This window comes from Podarcis cretensis (genome assembly GCF_951804945.1).
Source record: "Podarcis cretensis genome assembly, chromosome: 10".
Lineage (NCBI taxonomy): Eukaryota > Metazoa > Chordata > Lepidosauria > Squamata > Lacertidae > Podarcis > Podarcis cretensis.
The window spans coordinates 77,365,962-77,384,665 of record NC_137179.1 but is presented as its reverse complement, the minus strand read 5'-3'; the positions used below and the strand labels follow the sequence as shown (position 1 = coordinate 77,384,665).

At 52.3% G+C, this 18,704-nt stretch overlaps 1 protein-coding gene across 1 annotated transcript in view; it reads left to right on the top strand.

Moving 5' to 3' along the window:
- Positions 1-12,764, top strand: part of LOC307225466 (uncharacterized protein) — a 223,859-nt gene extending 211,095 nt beyond the window's left edge. The window contains exon 2 of the mRNA XM_079993329.1: positions 12,485-12,764. The gene's annotated coding sequence lies outside the window, so the exon portion shown is untranslated. The remainder of the gene's footprint in view (positions 1-12,484) is intronic.
- Positions 12,765-18,704: the final 5,940 nt, after the last annotated feature.

Below are 18,704 nucleotides of genomic sequence, written 5' to 3'. Positions count from 1 at the left end.
TGTCTGTTCCGCTGTGGCCACCTTCGCGCAAGGAATGAAGTGCGCCATCTTGGTGAACATGTCGACTACCACAAGTACTGCTGTTTTGCCCCTCGAGCTGGGCAGGTCAGTGACAAAGTCCAAGGCTACCCTCTCCCACGGTTCGGACGGGGTCTGTAGCGGTTCTAACAGTCCCGCCGGCGGTCTGTGTACTGGCTTGGCCCTTTGGCAGGTGTCGCACCTCGTGACGTATTCCGCGACTTCTCCCCGCATCTTGGGCCACCAAAAGTCTCTGGCTACTAATTCCACTGTCTTTTCCCTGCCGAAATGTCCGGCGCTGGGTGCGTCGTGTAGCTGTTGCAGTACTGTCGCGCGGAGTTCATCTCCCGGTACGTAGATGGCCCCCTTGCGGAGGAGCAGTCCGTCGCGTATCTGGAACTCGTCGTCCTTTGCCGTGCCGCTGCGCACCTCCTCCATCTTGGAGCGCGCGAAGGAATCTGTTCGCAGCTCGCGCCGTATCGCTTCCAGGTCTATTGTGGCAGAAGCGCATGCCCACGCCTTGGGTGCGAAAATGTGTTTGGCCGCTACCGGTGCTGCTTCCTCCAGATACTGCGGCTTCCTGGATAGCGCATCAGCCATGACGTTGTTGTCTCCGGGGATATATTCTATCCTGAAGTCGAAATCCGCAAAGAACTCCGCCCAGCGGATGTGTCTCTGGTTCAGGAACCGCGCCGTGCGCCAGTACTCCAGGTTCTTCTGGTCCGTGCGAACTTGCACCGTGTGTTTGGCTCCGATGAGGAAGTGCCGCCACGCCTTGAATGCTGCATGAATGGCCAGCAACTCTCTGTCCCAGATGGTGTAGTTCTGCTCCGACTTGCTGAGTTTCCTGGAGTAGAAAGCACACGGCCTCCAATCCCCTTGCGGGTCTCGCTGCAACAGGACTGCCCCCACGGCTCTGTCGGAGGCATCCGTCTCCACCCTCATGGGCTTGCTGGGGTTCACATGCAGCAGTTGTTCCTCGGAAGCGAAGAGACGCTTGAGTTTCTGAAAGGACTGCTCCGCCTGGTCCGTCCAGGTGAACTTCTTCTTCTTGGAGCTGAGGGTGTCCGTGATGGCCGCCGTCTGCATAGCGAAACCCTTGATGAACTTGCGATAAAAGTTAGCAAAGCCGACAAACCTCTGGACCTCCTTCCGATTGCGCGGGCTCTTCCAGTCCAGTACTGATCGTACCTTGGCGCTGTCCATGGCGATTCCCTTGTCGGACAGCTTGTAGCCCAGGAAATCCACCTCCGTCATGTCGAACTGGCATTTCTCCAGCTTGGCGTAAAGCCTGTGCTCCCGTAGTCTTTGCAGGACTTCCTTGACATCTCTCTCGTGAGCCTCCTGCGATTCCGAGAAGATCAGAATGTCGTCCAGGAAGCAGACGCACTTCTTGTATAGGAGCCCCGCTAACACGTGATGCATGAAGGCTTGGAAGCAGTGGGAGCCATTTTGTAAACCGAAAGGCATAACCCTATACTCATAGGTGCCCAAGGGCGTGAACATGGCCGTCTTCCACTCGTCGCCCTCCCGCATGCGTATAAGATTGTACGCCCCTCGTAGATCCAGCTTGGTGAAGATGCGTCCCTTTCTCACCGTCGCGAGCAAGTCGTCGATCTTGGGCATCGGGAAAGCCGTGGGCTTGGTTTTCGAATTTAAAATTCTGAAATCAACTACAAGCCTCTTCTGGGGCGTGTCTTTTTTCTTCACAAAGAAAACAGGACTGCCCCCCACTGCTTTGGATTCTCGGATGAATCCCCGCTTCAAATTGTGATCTATGAACTCCCTGAGCTCTTGCAGTTCGTCTTCAGACATGGAGTACAGTTTTCCGGTCGGCAGCGTTGCCCCCGGCAGGAGGTCAATCTTGCAGTCGTAGGGTCTGTGGGGAGGCAGCTTGTCCGCTTCCTTCTCGCAGAAGACCTCCAAAAACGCCTTGTACTTGTCGGGTACAGCTTGCAGCATGCCCAGTTGTAGCTGTGGGTCATCCTCTTGCCCCTCGTCCTCCTGGTTAGTCATGATGCAATGTTCTGCGCAGTAGGAGGAGCAGAAGGTCAATTTACGCTGGTACCATGCCAATGCCGGGCTGTGCCTGTCCAACCAGCTCATGCCCAACACTATGGGCGTGTCTGACAGTTGGGTGACGTTGAAGCTGATGACTTCGCGGTGATTTCCAATGCGCATCACCATTGGCGGCGTTTGCTGTACCACCTGTCCCCCCAGCAATTCTCTTCCATCGACTGTCACTACTTTCAGGGGCATCGTGGCAGGCAGGAGCGCTATGCTATGTTGCTTGATGAAATCCACCCCCATAAAGTCTGCATTGCTACCAGAGTCAATGGTAATAGGCACTTCCATGGTGAGCCCATTGGGAAGCTGGAGTGTTGCGGTGAGCTGCACCACTGGTTTGGGCGGGAGGGGGTCTGTGGGCTGTAAGATTCCTGGGGACTGCTTCACTGATTCGTCTGGCTGGGCCCCAGCGGCTCTGCTTCCAGCCAGACTTCGTCGTTTCCCTGCTGCGGTTCCCTCTGCTGAGCTGCTTCTGTTACTTTTGCTGAGGCTGCATTGTGCTTGTGGAGCCTCTGGGGGCACTCTTTTGCCATATGCTGAGCACTTTCGCAGATGTAACACTTCCTGTTCCCTCTAGGAGGCTTCACCTTGGCTGCTCCTGGTGTGAGGGCTCTGGTCGCTGACTGAGCCTTGGCACCACCTATCTCCATCGGCTCCTCTCCCCCTCCCAGTGGAGGCGTGGATTGAGCGCGCGCTGAGTCTCTGGGGAAGAAAGGAGGTGCCCTTGCTGGCGTGCGTCCCCAACGCCCTTCATCTTTGCTCCAGGGACGTTCTTCCAGCCGCACACCAATCGTCAACGCCTTCTGGACCACTTCTTGAGTGCTCCGTGGCCTCTCCCCCCTTGCGATTTCGTCTTTCACAGCCCCGTTCAGCCCCTCCCAGAACAGGTCCCTGACGGACGCTGAGTCTTTTTCCCATCCCAGCGCGTTGACCAATGCAAAAAAGCGGGAATGATATTGCCTTACAGTGGCTCTGCCTTGTTTCAGACCGTGAATCTCTTTTCTAGCGACATCGACATCTATCTCCGATAAAAAACAATCGTCCATCGCCTTAATGAAGGCTTTTGCGTTTTGGAGGGCTGGATCATTATCTCTCCACAGATTGCGCAACCACGCTTTAGCTTCTCCATGGAGATGCGTTAGTATGAAGCCTACTTTCTCCTGCTCATCTCTAAAGTCCTTCTCCAGCAACTTTAGCGCAAAAACTACGTCTGCTCTGAAGTTAGGATATTGCTGCAGACTCCCATCGAAATGCGACACCAGGCTCCCCCCTCTCTTCCCGAGCCCGATCCCTTCTGATTTGGCTGCCGGTGGCCCCTGTTTAGTCAACATTTCCAACCTGTTTTGCAGATCCTTGCAGACAGCATCTGATTCCTCTTCTCTCCTCCTTGCCGCTCGTATTTCTGCGTTAAGTTGTACCACGGCTTCTTGCAAAGCTGCCAGTCGTTCTTCTGTAGTCATCTTGTGCTGCTTTTGTGAGCTCGCGAAGCACCAATCTTCGCCCCTCGCTGCGTCCTCTCACGTTGCGAGGTTCTTTGAAATTTGAGACAGGACTTACTGTCAGAGCTGCCTCCAGGTCCCAGCTCACAGAGGACCAACGCTAGGCTGTAGTTATGTACAAAAGTCTTTATTGAGATTCAGTCTCCATTTCAAAGCCGCAGCGTGCAGTTCTACGTCCCGAGCTTAGACCGGCGAAGTCCTGTCTGAGTCTCCTCCCCCTCCACACCAGTTTAAGACTCTCGCTTTGCTCCACCTCTTCCTAAATTCCTTTCTCCTCTGGGCCCTCCTGCCCGCTAGGGTCTCATCCTTCCTCGACTCCTCTGACGCTGACCCTGACGATTCTTGCCCCTCCTTCCGGCGGGCTTTAGGACCTGGTTCCCTATCCGGGCTACCTTCTGTGCCGCTCGCCTGTACCTTTGAACTTGGCGCGCGCGCCCAGCCTGCAACTTTCCTCTTAACCGTTAACTCGCTCTCCGATGGAGGCGTGGTCCACCCTGACTCATCTTCTCTCGCTGGTGGTGCATATGTGGGCTCTGACACCTGGGACTCCTCCCCCCCACTACGCTCTGGTGGGGAAGCTGGTCCTGATTTGCAACTGGTGCTCTGGGAGTCCCCGCTGGCCCCTTGCTTCTGGGGTGTCCCCCTTGGGTCGCCCCTTGCCCTGCCCATCGGCGCCCCCTTCTGTGAATCCTCCGATTCGCTGGAGAGGCTCATGGAATCTATCGGGCTGCTGTCATATTCTCCTACGCTGCCCTCGGATTGCTCCCCCTCGCTTTCCATCTCCTCTCCTCCCTGCGCTCCCGCTGAGTCCCTGACACATGCTATAAACCTTATGTCTCTTTTCCATAAATTTCCCCATTTTTCTAATTCAATTGTATAACTGAAATCTTGTGCCCACTTGACCATTACAACTTTGACCTCTTCGTCTCTTAAATGCCAATTTAATAATAATTTATACATTTTGGTGTCAGGATGCTATGTGGGTGCTAGCCGAGATAACAACCTGGGATTCCAGCCAGCTTTTACAAGATTTATTAAGTCCAAAAACTATGTACAGTATGGAGCTCTTCCTCAGTCGATATCAGTTGCCGGAAGTGACTCGTGCCTTTTCCCCTTCCAGCATAGAAACTTCCTGAGACACCCCCCCCCTTTCCTCTTCTCCTTATGTGAAAACCGGAGCGTTGGAGGCTGTTCCTTTCTCTCTGTTTCCGTGTTTCCTGACAGCCCCTCCTCTTCTCCTTCTGACGAAGTGCAGCTGCTCATCAGAGGAGGCGGCTCCCTGTACATTCCGATTTCTCCCCCCTTCTCAGCCAACAGATCCCTGACATCCGGACAGATTTTTTTCATTATTCATAATTCTTTATCTAATTCAGATGATTTCATGTTGAATCCATTTATTTTCTTATCTTCCTCAAAAACTGTGTTTAATTGATGATACTGTAACCAGCCTATTCCTGTATGTTTTATTATTTCATATATCTTCATTTGTAATCTATTATTTACTTCCTCTCTAAAAGATCTTTGTACGTCAGCCAGCTAGAATCCACATTTTTTCTTTTTACTGCCTCCGCTTCCATTGGTGACAACCACCATGGGGTTTTTCGTTCTAATATTTTTTTATTCTTTTCCCATACTTCATATAAAGCTTTTCTAATGATAGGAGTAAGAATCCCCTGTGAATTTTTACTTTATTGTAACCCAAATAACCATGCCAACCCACTATATTATCCAAGCCCTTTATGTCCAATAATTTGGTATTCTTTAAAATCATCCATTCCTTGAGCCAGACAAGGCAGGCAGCTTCGTAATATATCCTAAAATCTGCATTCCAAACCCTCCTCTGTTTCTGTTAGTAAATTTAATTCTGGGTTTTTTGCCCTGCCATATGTATTTAGCCAAGTATCTGTGCCATTCCTTAAAATAATTAAGGTCATTGAGGACCAGAATAGATTGAAAAAGGAATAGCATTTTTGGTAGGACGACCATCTTAATTGTATAAAGTCTTTTGTGGGGACAAGTCACAAAAGTCACAAAAGCGATTGTGCTGATTTTGGTAGTGGGGTGCATGTGCATGATATCTGCTGGAGGGGCAACCCCCCCCCTATACATAAATTCCTGCAACAGTGGAAAGCATGGCCTCCATGGGGCTGTCCCCGAATAAGTTTGGCCCAACTCATAATTGTGGACACGCCTTAGACCTGGTGTTCACCTCTATAGACGTGGGTGATCTAAGGGGATTCACTAAGTAGAAGTGAATCAAAAGAAGTGCCGTGGTCAGATCACCTCCTGGTGCAACTGGAGTTCTCTGTGACCCTTCCTCTCTGCAAGGAGGTGGGACCAATTCAGATGATCCCTCCCCCACCACTTAATGGATCCAAATGGTTTCCAGAGAGTGGTAGGGGATGCTTTATCCCATGTTGATGGCCTTTCAGCTGGTTCCCTGATGGCCTTCTGGAATGCAGAGTTAACCAGGGCTATTGACTGTTTGGCTCCGAAGCGCCCTCTCCGCTTGCATGGAGCCCGGACAGCCCCGTGGTTTCCCCCGGAGCTGAGGGCGATGAAACAATTGCTGGGACGGCTAGAATGTCGGTGGGGGAAAACTCACTCTGACTGGACAAAGGTCTAAGCTCAACGTTGAGCCTACCAAGTGGCAATAGCGATGGCGAAGAGGACCTTCTTCATCACCTCTATTGCATCTGCAGAAAACAGCAGCAGGAGACTCTTTTCAGGTGGTTCATAATTAAACGGAACCACCTGCGCCATCGGGGCCTGATAAGGCCCCCAAGATCTCCTGCAATGATTTTGCAAAGTTTTCTGCAGATAAAGTCGCTCAGATTCGGAAAGAGGTAGACTCCACCGTGGGAGCAGGACCAGGGCGGAAGAGTGCCAGAGTCCTGTCTAGTCTTGTTGCATGGGATCAATTCCAATCTGTTACCTTCAAGGATGTGGACAGGCTGCTTGGACAAGTGAAACCAACCACCTGTCTCCTTGATCCTTGCCCATCCTGGCTAATAAGAGCGAGCCGGGAAGGGCTGGGCGATGGGCTCTGTGATGTGGTGAATGCTTCCCTCTGTGAGAGAGTCTCCCCAGCCCCGCTGAAAGAGGCAGTCCTTAACCCGCTTCTTAAAAAAACATCTCTGGACCCCGCCGAATATGCCCAGTCTCAAATCTTCCATTCTTGGGCAAGGTGATTGAGCGGGTGGTTGCTGTACAACTCCAGGCACGCCTGGAATAAGCAGAACATTTGGATCCCTTCCAATCAGGATTCAGGCCTCACCATGGGACTGAAACTGCCTTGGTCGCACTGGTCGGTGATCTGTGGTGGGCTAGGGACAAGGGCGAAAGCTGTTTCCTAGTTCTGCTGGATCTCTCGGCAGCTTCTGATAACATCAATCATGACATCCTTCTGGACTGTCTAGAGGAGCTGAGAGCTGGGGACACTGTTATACAGTGGTTCTGCTCCTTCCTCCTGGGCCGTGTCCAGAAAGTGGTATCTGGGGGTGAGGGTTCATATCCCTGGGCTCTCACTTGTGGGGTGCCTCGGGTTCTGTCCTCTCCCCCATGCTTTTTAATATCTATATGAAACTGCTGGGAGAGATCATTGGGGGTTTGGGCTGGGTGTTCATCAGTATGCGGATGATACCCAGCTCTCCCTCTCTTTTAAATCAGAACCAGTGAAGGCAGTGAAGGTCCTGTGTGAGTGTCTGGAGGCGTTTGTAGGATGGATGGTGGCTAACAGATTGAGGCTGAATCCTGACAAGACAGAAGTACTGATTTGGAGGGACAGGGGGTGGGCAGGCGTGAAGGACTCCCTGATCCTGAATGGGGTAACTATGCCCCTGAAGGACCAGGTGAGCAGCCTGGGTGTGATGGCCTGGGATTCCGATTCAGAGGCTGAACCAGAGGAATCCCAGCCTGCACAGGAGTCCCCGCCTCCAGGGCCGGCTGAACTGGGGCAGGGCCTTGATTCTGAAGCGCCTGCACCTGTGCCGGATCCTCAGGAGCAGGCACCAGGCTCCAGAGGTGGTTGAGGACTCAGTGCCTGCAGGTGAGTCTCCCCCTGGGCCCAGTAACCCTTTAGCCTCTCCTGAACTGCAGAGGCTCAGGGCAGAGAGGCGAAGGGAACTGGTTTCTCCCAGGAGGAGTGCTCGACTTAAGGCCAAGAGAGGTGGGTCTCCTAGGGGCCGGGACCGCCCCTGGCCTCAGAACAGATAAAGGCCAGTCGGCCCGGTTCCAGGTTGTGGGAGCAACGTCGTTGTTGAGTCCTGTTCCTGCCCGGACCCAGACCTGACTCTCCAGTGTTCCTGTCCCCGCCCGGCTTCCTACTTCGGACCTCGCCCCGCTCCTTGTGGACTGATTCCAGGCTAGTGACCCAGGACCGGACTTTGACTACGCCAACGGTAACCTTCCCCCTGGGATCAGCACAGTTTGCTCCCACCAAACCCGCACTCCCCCTTCGTTGGGGTGCGTTTGGGAAGAGCCAGAAGCCATGGCCGATCAAGCAGCTGCGCTGGTGGCATTGGCCCAGGAGAACCAGGCCTTGACTCACACCGTGCAGCAGCTCAGCAATGCAGTTATGGCATTTCAGCAGCGGTTGGACGCCCTACCGGCTCCTGGGGCCGACGCCCCGGCTCCTGGCAAGTACCCAGTGGCTTTGCCAGAGAAATTTGATGGGGACCCGGCCAGCTTCCCCGTGTTCCTTGCCCAGGCCAAGTTGTATATTCAGGGGCGAGCCCCGAACTTCCCTGACGACCGCACCAAGGTGCACTTCTTAATTAGTTTGTTAAAGGACCAGGTGGCCAAGTGGGCGTTGCCGCTGCTCAGGCAAGACTCCCCCTTGCTGACAGACTATATGGGGTTTTGCAATCATTTGGAGGCCGCGTTCGGCAACCCCCAGAAGGGGAGTCAAGCCAACCGGGCAATCAGGCGGTTGAAACAGGGCAAGTCCACTGTGGCCGCATACACCACGGAATTCTGGCTGCTGGCACAGGACTTGACCTGGAATGACTCTGCTCTTCGGGACCAGTATCTCGAGGGGCTTTCAGACGAGATACTGGACCAGCTGGCCACAATGGAACGCCCCACCATGCTAGACACCCTCATTCAACGGAGTCTACAGATAGACGATCGGCTAGAGGACCGTCGTCAGGCCCGGGGCCGCCGGCACTTCCAGTTCTCGGCACCAGTTTCTACCAGCAGCCCCACGGCCACAGCCGAGTCATCGGAGGAGCCTATGCAGCTTGGGGCAGTGCGGCCATGCCTCTCCCCCCGCGGAGAAGACGTGGCGTCGGGAGGGGAATCTATGTCTCTATTGCGGCAGAAGCGGACACTACACCCGGTCCTGTCCTGAGAAGTGCCAGCCACAGGGAAACCGCCAACCCCAGTAGCTGATGGCCCTGGCTACCTGGGGTCCCAAACAGTGCAGAATGGGGCCACACCAATTGAATTGCAACACCTTATGGTTTCGGTACATCTATACCCTCCAGGTGGGCCCTGGAGTCTTACCCATGCTCTGGTGAATTCGGGGGCAACCCGCTCCTATATGGACGCTGCTTTTGCTGCCCATCATCGGGTGCCACTTCAGAGCAAGCCAGAACCGGTTCAGGTGGAGGCAATCGACGGACGGCTCCTGCGTTCAGGTGCCGTTACTCAGGAGACCCAGCCCTTGGTCCTGTGTCTCCAGCAGCACCGGGAGATGCGAACTTTGGACATTGCCTCCATGCCCCGGTTCCCCCTGGTGCTCGGGATGGACTGGCTGGAGGCTCACAATGTGCAGATTGACTGGGTCAAACGGACTGTGCACTTCCCAGACCCAAGTTCGCATGCTCAGACCGAGATGCTAGCAGCTGCGCCCACTGAGGAGGCTGCATCAACGCTCCCCGCTGAGTACTGGGACTATCACGACGTGTTCGAGGAACGGGGGGCAGATCAGCTGCCACCACATCGGTCTTTTGACTGCGGCATAGACCTCCAGCCCGGAGCGCCCCTACCGGTGAGTCGCTTATACTCTCTAACAGAGCCAGAGCGCGAGGCTTTGCAGGACTTCTTGCGCAAGAACCTGGAGCGTGGTTTCATTAGGCCTTCTACCTCGCCCACCGCTGCGCCAGTGCTCTTTGTTAAGAAGAAATGTGGGGAGCTCCGCCTTTGCCATGATTACTGGGCCCTGAACAAAATTACCATCCCAGACCAGTACCCCTTGCCCCTTATTTCGGAGCTGCTGGAGCGGGTGCAAGGGGCGCAGGTGTTCACCAAGCTAGACCTCCAGGGGGCCTACAATTTGATTCGGATCCAAGCTGGGGATGAGTGGAAGACAGCATTCGGGACCCGGTAAGGGCAGTTCGAATACCTGGTTATGCCCTTCGGTTTGTGCAACGTGCCTGCTGTGTTCCAACGGTACAGCAACCACGTGTTCCAGGACTTGCTAGACAAGTACGTGGTGGTGTACTTGGATGACATTCTGGTTCACTTCCATGACCCGGCTCGCCACGAGGGTCATGTCCGGACCGTGCTGCAGCGCTTGCGCGAGCACCATCTGTATGCAAAGCTCAGCAAGTGCGAGTTCCATCAGCGGTCAGTGGACTTCCTTGGTCACCGACTCTCTCCAGATGGGGTGCAGATGGATCCTGGGAAGGTGGCAGCAGTTTGTGAATGGGCGGCACCTCGGAACTGCAAGGACCTACAGCGATTCCTGGGGTTTGCCAACTATTACCGGACCTTCATTGCGGATTATGCTCATCGCACCACCCCGTTGACCCGGCTACTGCGCCCCAAGACGCTGTTTTCCTGGGACAAGGAGGCGTTTCAGGGGTTGAAGGCCTGTTTCCAGAGAGCGCCAATCTTGCAACATCCTGATCCCTCTCGACCCTTTGTGGTAGAGACTGACGCCTCCAGTACGGCTCTCGGTGCCGTCTTATCTCAGCAGTATGGACCTGAAGCGCCACTCTTACCCTGCGCCTTCTATTCCCGCCAGCTCCTTCCAGTGGAGCATAACTATACCGTGTGGGAGCGGGAACTACTGGCCATCAAGGTGGCCTTTGAGGTTTGGCGCCACCATCTTGAGGGGGCACGACACCCGGTGGAGGTGAGAACCCACCACCGGAACCTGGAGTACCTCCAGACCACCCGCAAGCTGAACCAGAGGCAGATCCGGTGGGTGTTGTTCTTTTCCCGGTTCCAGTTCCGGATCCGCTACATCCCTAGCTCCCGAAACCAGAAGGCGGATGCCCTGTCCCGGAAACCTGAAGACAACGCAGACACGGTACAGCAAGCAGTACCCACCACGATCCTACCACCAGCTGCATTCCTGGCCACCCAGGAGGCTGAGCCACTGCAGGCTCGGGTGCTGGAACAGCAGCGGGTCGACGCTTGGGCCCAGGAATGACTCCGGGAACTGGCCGAAGGCTCATGCCCTCAGTATCCAGGGCTGGTCTTGCTTCAGGGTCTTCTGCTGCGCCACGGTCGCCTATACATCCCGCCAGGGCGACTGTGGGCTGAGGTTCTCCGGATGACCCATGATGCCCCAGCCGCGGGACACTTTGGGTGGTATCGGACCACCCATCTGGTAAGCCGTGAGTTTTGGTGGCCCCGCCTGAAGGCTGACGTGGCTCGCTACATCACTGGTTGTGATGTCTGCCGGCAGGCCAAGGGCCCTACCGGGCGACCCCCTGGCCTTCTTCAGCCGTTGCCGGTTCCACCACGTCCTTGGCACACGGTTTCTCTGGACTTTGTAGTGGAGCTACCCCCGTCTCGTGGCTGCACCTGCCTTCTAGTTTTCTCCGACCATTTCACGAAGATGGTCACTGTGCCCCCTGCCCATCCGTACCCTCAGCTAAGGAAACCGCTCAGCTGTACCTTCAGTGAAACAGGCCTCGCAGCACCCGGATGACGGCTTCGGTAGTGGTGGAGGGCATCAGGGCGATCTCCAGCCATTTGGAATAGGCGTCCACCACTACCATAAAGGTCCGGCCGTGAAAGGGGCCAGTCAGATCGATGTGCACCCTCGACCAGGGTGTCTTTGGCGTCTCCCAGGTGTGTCCCTTAGCTGCCGGTGGTGCAGGCCTCGACTCTTGGCACGGTTGACAGGCGGACACCCAGGCAGTGATGGCATCGTCCATATTAGGCCACCAGACGTAACACCGAGCCAACGCCTTCATTTTGACAATTCCCGGGTGGCCAACGTGCAGAGCCTCCAGGACACGCTGACGGAGTCCCTGGGGAATCACGACGCGGTCTCCCCACAGCAGACAGCCGCGATGAGCTGAGAGTTCATGTTGTCTGGTTGCGAAGGGCTGGAACTCCGATGCAAAAGGCCCTCGTGGCCACCCCCTCCACACCCAGTTGAGCACCCGGCTGATGGTGCAATCCTGGGCAGACGCAGAGGCCACAGTGGCAGCCGATACAGGCGCTGCCGGAAGATCCTCAATCAGAAGGAGCGATGAAGCTGGAGCCGGGTCTTCCACAAATGCTGGAAGAGGGCAACGGCTGAGGGCGTCGGCATGGCCCATCAATTTCCCCAGGCGATGGATGAGCCGGTAGTGGTAGGCAGCCAGGAAAACAGTCCATCGCAGGATGCGTGGCGAGAGGACCGGTGGAGTTGGACGATCACCGGCGAGGAGGCCCAGGAGTGGCTTGTGGTCAGTGATGAGGTCAAAAGTCCTGCCATAGAGGTATTCATGGAACCTCTTCACTCCAGCCACAAGTGCCAGTGCCTCCTTGTCGAGCTGGCTGTAATTCCGTTCCGTCGGAGATAGCGTCCTGGAAAAGTAGGCGAGCGGTGCTTCTCTTCCGTCTGGAAAACGGTGACTAAGGACAGCACCGATGCCAAAAGGTGAGGCGTCACAGGCAAGGACCAGCGGCCTGGATTCACTGTACTGTACCAGCACACTGTCTGATGAAAGGAGAGCCTTGACCATGTTGAAGGCCGCCGTCTCCCGATGACCCCAGGCCCAAGGCGTCTTAGTGCTAAGGAGTCGGTGAAGAGGCTCAGCCACTGTGGCTTTGTGGGGCAGGAACATGTTATAAAAGTTCAGCAGCCCCAGGAACGCCTGCAACTCCGTCTTGTTCTTTGGGGTGGGGGCCTGCTGGATAGCGCGGATCTTGGATGTGGTCGGGTGAAGGCCGGAGGCATCGATAAGATAGCCCAGGAACTCTACCTGTGGAACGGCGATCTGGCACTTTTCCCTCTTTACCTTGAGCCCAGCCTCTTGGAACCTGGTCAGCACGGCACAGAGGCACTCGAACAGCTGCTGGTGTGAGTCTGCAGACACCAAGACGTCATCAAAATATGGTACCATGCCCGGAAGCCCTTGCAGGAGACGTTCCATAAGGCTTTGGAAGATGCCAGGAGCCACACTCACCCCGAACTGCAACCGGCGGCAACGGAATGCCCCCCGGTGGGTGACGATCATCTGGGCTTCAGCAGTGGCATCATCGACGGGCAGTTGTTGATAGGCTTGGGCAAGGTCCAGCTTAGCGAAGACCTTACCCTCACCCAGGGAATGCAGCAGGTGTTGGACAACAGGAACCAGATAAGCGTGCTGCTGAAGTGCCTTGTTGATCGTGCACTTGTAGTCAGCGCAGATTCTCACTGACCCATCTGGCTTGACAGGCGTGACGATGGGGGTTTCCCACTCGGCGTGGTCAACCGGCTCCAAAACTCCTTGGGCGATCAGTTTGTCCAGTTGTTCGTCCACCTTAGCCTTGAGAGCAAAGGGAACCCGGCGTGGCTTTAGCTTGATGGGGGCGACTTGTGGATCAAGGCTAAAGGAGATGGGCGTACCTGTATATTGCCCCAAGGTGCCGTCGAAAACCTCGGCAAAGTCTTTGACCAGACCCTCAGTCTCTGCGTTAGAGATGCAGTTGATGCCAGTGACTTCCAGGCCGAGGGCATCAAACCAGTCTAGCCCTAGGAGGCTTGGCCGCTGACCTTCGACCACCACCAACCGGAGCAGGCCCGAAAAATCCTTGAAGGCAATCCGGAACCGGCCAACGCCTACCACGGGAATGTCGTTTCCCTGGTAGTCTCTCAGGTGTACGCGGTGAGAGTCGAGTTGCCTTTTGGACACTCTGGGTACCAGTCTTTTGATGGTGCTCCATGACACGATGGACAGGGCAGACCCGGTGTCGATCTCCATGTCACATGGAGCTCCTTCAATGAGCACCGTGACGTTCAGCTTGCGTCGCGTAGGCGAGTCGGTTTGGCCAATCGTGGTTCCAGACGGGCAGCGGCAGTTGGTGAGAGCGAAACAACTTTCCTTGGCAGACTGGAGTGAAGACTTGGACTTGCGAGTCGATGAAGGGGGGGTGTCAGACGGAGCCGATCGGCAGACCTTAGCGATGTGGCCCCTTCTGGAACACTTCCTACAGATGGCGTCTCTGAATCGACACTTGGCACGGGAATGGTTGCCTCCGCAGCCGGCACATTCCGGTTGGCCCTTGGACTTCTGTTGGAACTTCCTGCGCTCCCGCTTTGTCTGGTGCATGTCATCGTCTTCACTGGAGGATGCCTCATCACTGCTGGCCTCTTCATGATGAACTGGCTCCCTAGCAAGACGCGGGCTGCTGGACTTGCAGTGCGTTCAGCAGCTTCTGAGGCCACAGCCTCCTCAATGGCTTTCTGTAGCGTGAGGTCTGGCTTGGTGAGGAGACGCCGTTGCAGATGGATGTCCCGGACCCCGCAGACGATTCGATCCATCAGGGCATCGTCTAAGTCTCGGAACTCACAGTGCATTGCAGCCTGTCGCAGGGCGGTGGTGTAGTTGTTGATTGACTCCCCCCCTGCCTGGTTCCGGTGGTAGAACGCATGGCGGGCAGCAATCTTGGACGGCTTTGGTGCGTAGTGGTTGCGGAGCTTCTCTTGGATCGTGTCCCATGGTGTTGCCTGGACTGCTTCAGGCGCAACCAATGCTCGGGCCGTCTCAAACACCTCAGGCCCACAGAGGCTGAGGAATAGGCTCCGCTTCCGATCCTTTGATACTGCTGTCAGCTTGTTGGCTTGGAGGTAGCAGTCGAACCGAGCGAGGTAGGAGTCCCATGATTCAGAGGCTGGCGCAAACGGCGGTAGAGGCACAAGTGAAGCCATGATTCCGATGCCGGCGTGAAGGGCGATGGATGGAACACAGTGCTCTTAGCCAGAACAGTCAGCTCTGAATTGGTTCTGTCTAGTGATTTCGCTCAGTGATTTCGCTCTGTGATTCAGCTCAGTGATTCAGCTCAGTTCAGAGGCTGGCCGCATCTGGCTGTGCTCTGATGTCCATCGATCCCACCATCCTCGTCGCCAGTGTTAGGTTGTGGGTTGACATAGCAGACGACACAGCGATTTCTCCAAGTAGCTCTTTATTTTGTAAGCTGGAATAGAACTGACTGCAAACAGCTCAGCTGGCCTGCTTTTATAGGCAGCCGGCTGTCAACATTGTAGCAACAACAGCCCAGCGTTTCCCACCTAAAATAACTGACGTGGACCTGAGTGAAAACTATCTACAGACCTGAGTGAAAACTATATACAGTATCCCCCTGCTGGCCCAGGGTGAAACTTCACTACATAACACAGCCCAACCCTGCGCATCTGTCTTTTGTTGGTTTTTAGGTGGTGTGTAGCAACAGGACTGTATTTTGTTGCGCAGAAGGGCTTTTGAACAGAGGGGAGCAGAAAAACTGCAGCAGAGATGGCCTCCTCCTTGCCTTAACCTAGTCCCCACCATTCGCTTGTGTGTTGTGTGAAGGAGGAGCAAGAAAAGCAATGATCTTGTGGGTCCCTTCCCACCTCACCTCTTTGTTTCTTTCTGTTTATGTCTTGGTGGTGTTGGGGAGCAGATCTCCTGCTCACCGAGAAGTGCAAGGGAGATAAAATACATGTAGCTAGGTGATTTCTCTTAAGGGCCATGCTGTGATCTGCTGCTTTGCCTCTTTGAAGAAGTGGGGGTGCAAAAGGCAAGTGGGTAGGTTTTTGTCTCACTGTGTCCTTCTGCTTTCCTGAGCAGGGGCTTTTGAAGAAGGTGGGAGAGAGAAAGAGGGGTGCTGGTGGTTGTTTGCTTCCTTGAGATCTGCCGCTTTGCCCTTTTGAAAAGGAGAAAGTGACACGGGTGAGGGGTTACTTTTGCCTTTCTTCTTCCTCCACTCAGAAGAGAGTTCCAGGTATGAGGGGTTAGGATTGCAGCCTAAATATTTGAGAATCAGAGTAGTTTAAATGGTGCAAATTTTCCCTATTGAATCTGTTCTCAGACTTGGATCATTTTTATTTCTTGTTCTGGATCTGAAGCAAGCAAGTACGCAGCAATGATCATAACATGTGCTCACGTGTCTGCCTGTCCACATGACCTGTCTGCTGCTGCTGCCGCACAGTGAGCTTGGCATTTTCTTCTTTGCTGTAGAAGAGGAGAAGGATCTGTTCTATTTCTTAATAGTGTGTGTGAGAGACAGAATGTGACTGCCAGAATGCCCAGTGAAACTCATGGCTTTTACATTTTCTTTGACTGATAATGCTTTTCATTAGGCATGTTTATTTCCAGTGCAGAGCATTGGAAAGTGGGAGCGGGTTTTATCTTTTTTACTGGCATGCGAGGATCTAAAAAATGCAATGACCAGGACAGATTAAGATTGGTTGAAGCCATAGAATCATAGAGTTGGAAGAGACCACAAGGGCCATCGAGTCCAACCCCCTGCCAAGCAGGAAACACCATCAGAGCACATTAGTACAAGCCTTGGAGTTGTACTAATGTGTGGGCAGGGGAAGACCCGTTATAGAACAAAGATGCATCAGTCTGGTTAAAGGACTCAAAATTTGATGTCTACAATCCTAGCAGACCTGCAAGAGTGCCTCTGTATATGTGGATCAGGGTCTATTGAGGATCTTGTATATTATATTCTATATTGCCCATTGTATGATTCACCCAGAGCCAAATTTATGTCCCCTTTTCAGACCAACTTAGAAGGTCAACTAGTTGTCTTTAAAATTAAATGGCTGTTGGCAGATGTTGATAAATGCATCAGCTAGAGCAGGCTTCCTCAAACTCGGCCCTCCATGTGTTTTGAGACTACAATTCCTATCATCCCTGACCACTGGTCCTGCTAGCTAGGGATCATGGGAGTTGTAGGCCAAAAATATCTGGAGGGCCAAGTTTGAGGAAGCCTGAGCTAGAGGGTGGCACTATTTGCACTAAGGGCAACCTTTAAGGATAGTGCAAGTGCCAAACCCCATGGATGCTGACCAGAAGGAATGTTTTTTTTAATTCTAGACATTGTAGATCTGTCTTGGTCTGGTGCATTCTCTAGTTGTGTGATTTGTGCTTGTATTGTGATGGCCATTGGCTATAAACAATAAAAATCTATTGATTGATTGATCACAGCCATTTCTACTTCCTACTATAGCTTTACAACAGCCATGTGAGGTAAGTTAGGCTGTGAGTTGGTGACTGGACCAAGGCAGGAAGTCAGCAAAAACAATGATGAGTTTAGTGCATATGATCAGAGTATTTTTTATTTGTTTATTAAGGTTAGCGGAGAAAAGTCTATAGTTTGCTGAGCTGCAAGGCTGCATGTACCCAGGGTTCTTGTTTTTGTCTTAAGCCTACAAATGTTTATGACATTATAAACATATTAGACTGTAAGGTACCACAAGACTTCTGAAAACTGAAAGTCTGTAAACTTTGATAATAAACCGGATTTGCAATGGGGGTTGAATAATTCCAATTGGAGAAATTTTACCCCTTTGTCATGCCTGGATAACACACATTTATATCAGTCCATGGATACTATTGCCTTAGCAAATAATAAACTCTTTAAGTATGGGCATCTGAAGCTTGTAATTTTATTGCCACTGAGTTTTCTGCTTTGTATATCCTGTGATATCCTTGTTTTATTAACAATTTCACTTACGTTTCCATGGGAAAGCAACTGCATAAAGTGATCCACATTATACAAATACAGTAGGTCAGTGCATATGTGTCAGTGTTTACCATATACTGTACTGTAAAACACTTCCCTGATACCTTATGAGAATGCTTTATAAATAAATTCTGTATATAAAAATCCATGTATGATTCTGTTGCTTAAGCCATGCTTTCCATTCTGGTTTTCTGCCTTTTGTTGATGTGTGAGTTTGAGAAGCAGAAGAAGAACAATCTTGCATCTGGAAGCAGTTTGCCTGGATCCTGCTCTGGAAAGTGGTAACTCCAGGCTTTGCTTGTTTATATTGCACTTTAGGCCTTGCCCATATCTGCCACAGTCCATCTCTAGATGTGTCTCCTAGCTGTAAATGAGAATGTGCATCCCATTGAAAGGAATACGGTGTGTTAACAGGCAATTTTAATTTTACCTTCTGAAAATGTCAGGTAAATAAGAACAACAATAATGAATGAAACTAATATTAATATATAATAAACTTGCAAGTACTTGGCAATCATTTTTAATGATTTCCTTGCAATTTTACTAACATTTTATTTACCAAGCAAAACTAAATTATATTAATTTAACCAAAATATATTTTGAATTCCCAAGTCATGCTACAGCTTTTCACACCCTTCCTTTTTGGAATTTGAAAGTTGAAAATTCAACACACCTCCTTATGGCATCCCTAGTCTTATGCTTCCTGTTTGTCTTGTTCTCAGTCATGCTGATGAATTCCATGGCCGGGATTTCTTAAAAACTATTTGTATGAATGACATCAAGGACATGTGATTTTAAGTATGAAACAGGGATATTTTTAACATCACAATGACTCACGTACTTAATACAAAGCAATAAATCATCTGTGTAAAAAATAAGTTACTGGAAGTGTCACAATACAAGGCTAGTTATTTTCTAGTTCTGTAGGGTTGCATGTGAAAAGCAGGTGCCTACTATCTAGTCCTATTTATTGCTTTGACAAGATGATCTCAAACTTATGCTACAGTCTTGTAAATGTCTATCTCTAGATACTAGACTAATTATTGGTCTCTTGTTTGTAAATAATGTTCCGGAAATCACAGTCTTAATATTATCTAGTTTTCATTGGAGATTTTATATGTGCCACTGTTTCTCTTAAACTGTGCTGCATATTCCCAATGGGAAATATTTTATAGGGCCTTGGATTCGGTTTGGGAGAGAATTATGGGAAATACGGTTGAAATAGATGGGGCTGGAATT